This window comes from Gymnoscopelus microlampas (genome assembly GCF_963454915.1).
Source record: "Gymnoscopelus microlampas genome assembly, chromosome: 13".
NCBI classification, from domain to species: Eukaryota; Metazoa; Chordata; class Actinopteri; order Myctophiformes; family Myctophidae; genus Gymnoscopelus; species Gymnoscopelus microlampas.
Window position 1 is genome coordinate 27,092,961 of NC_139950.1, and position 2,500 is coordinate 27,095,460.

Below are 2,500 nucleotides of genomic sequence, written 5' to 3' on the forward strand. Positions count from 1 at the left end.
CAGCTGACAATGAAGAGTCATCGGAGAACCTCCGTAGATGGCACGTACCCATGTAGAAGAGGTCAGGTTTTGAGTGTGAACGTATAGGTGACAGCATGGTTCCTTGGGGAGCACAGCTGTTGCTCCCCAGTACAGGATCTGCTGGTGAGGTGAAGGCATAATCCAGACTACCAGGCCCCGGTCGACCTGCATCACTGGGAGCTTCTCGCCTAGCAAGAACGCACTGGAGAAGAACACGACTCGCATGAGGCTGTGTGGCCTCTCCAGATGTGTGTACATGGTGTGCAAGCTCATAGTGCTGCCAGTATATTCAGCCTGTTCAGTAAGTTACTGTTACCAAGAGCGATGGCAGTAGCAGACTTGGCTCTCAGCCTCAGCAACTACAATCAGAATCAGAATCATCTGTATTGTCACATCACAGGTTTACCGGTGTAAAACAGTGGGTGAAATATTTTTTTTGTGCAAGCTTTTGATTGTTTTTTTTGATTGTTTCCAGAAAGAAAAAGAAACGATAGAGGAGGATAGAGGGGGAGCAAGGGAAGAAAAAAAAAGCAGGAATCAAAGAAAGACAACAAGGTATCTACATATATACACATAGCATATCCATCCGAACATGATGTACATGAGGTATTAGTAAAAGGATGCAGCTGGTATATACTGTTCCTAATATAGACATTAAGGTGCAAGATGAGTATCAGTGCGTTGTGCATGAGATTACGGTGTAAGCGAGTGTCAAGTTCAACCACATAGTCCACAAAAAGCAGGTCCATGAGGAAAGCAAAGGAAAAGTCTATGGCCAGCCTGATGACAGGCGGTGGTCATGCCTTGTTCAACAGACTGATGGTAGCCAGGTGGAAACTGTTCACAAACCTGGTGGTCTGGCCCTTGATACTACGGTAAGCCGTCTTGCCCGGCAGCGGGCGTTGTAGGGGTTTGAACAGTCTGTGGCTGGGGTGGTGTCTGTCCTTGATGTTGCGCTGAGATTTGACTACGTACGTCTTCTTGTACGGTTCCTGCTACACAACACCACTGATAGCTTTCTTTTTCTGATACACGCTGAGGCTTGATGCCGAAACGCATTTGTGCATGCCCGTTGCTTATTAATTAAAAAGTAGCAGAAGGATTTTGGAGTGCTGGCTATTCTTTGTTTTATACATTGTGAGCCATGCACCCGGCATAATATAGTTGAACGAGTGTGCTCGTTTTTGTTTCTACTGCTTTCTCTTTCTCCCTAATGAAATCAACGTGGGTTAGATTCTGCAGCTAGAGTTATCTCCTTTAAACTCTATGACAGGGGGTCCCAACCAGTCGCCTGTGGGCTGATTTTCAGTGGAAAGCGAGATTATTTTGGATAAAATGATTTCATTCATCCAGAGGGGAGAAAACAAACAAATCTACTGTTGTAACCTGATTTAATATGCTGAGATGATGCTGAGATAATGAACAAAACCCACATTGACATCATCTTAGAAAAGCTATACAAACATAGCATGTAAAAAAACATATTCACGGATCACGGTCAAGCCTAAACCTGTGACCCATAGAAAGGTGTTACCCTAGGGAGAGCCGTTTCACAGGAAACCCATACACTCAAGAGGCCATAAATACAGGCTCGCCAAATCCATACTTTGTTGCACCTACAAGTTCACAATGTGTTGCGTCTATTAATACTTTTCATACAGAATTAAGCTGTGGCAGCCAAATTTAAGGGATAGCGGTCCGCCACAGTTAAATGCATATAGGGAACACTGGCTACATATGTTTTCACTGGAAATCAGCTGAAGCACCTTGAGCCCATAGTATCTATATTAATTAGCAGAATTGTGACTTATAAGGGGTTATCCTCTAAGCTTTGATGCATGCTCCATATTGATGGGAATTAAAACTATGGGTGAATCCCCTTATATCCTGTTATATGCTCTCAGTATATATTTATGTATGTGAGTATACCGTATGTGTGTGTATGTGTGTGTGTGTGTGTGTGTGTGTGTGTGTGTGTGTGTGTGTGTGTGTGTGTGTGTGTGTGTGTGTGTGTGTGTGTGTGTGTGTGTGTGTCACCTGCCTACAGGCCAGGCTTGCAACTGTAAACAGAACCCTGGTGCAAACAACAAGGACAGCCTGGCATACCAGTCCAAAAAACAAACAAATAAATAATAATTTAGTACAGAAATCTGTTAGGTAAAACAAAAAATTTGATTTTTGATATTATACTGTTTAGACTGATGATAGGTTCTTGGTTTACCTATGATCCTAGATTACTATCTCTATGCATTTAAGTATTACCTTGTGTTAATACCTTGCTTACTTAAATCGCTTTGGATTAAGAGCATCTGATAAATGCCTAAATTGTAAAATAGGGGGGAAAAACGAACCTGAAACTGAAATCCGACTCACACCATCACTTTGGATAAAGGTGCTATATACCTTAAATGCACCATTTACAATTTACAGACAATCCTTGATTGTCTGTATTCTGAACCCAGATGAACCTGGCAGGTTC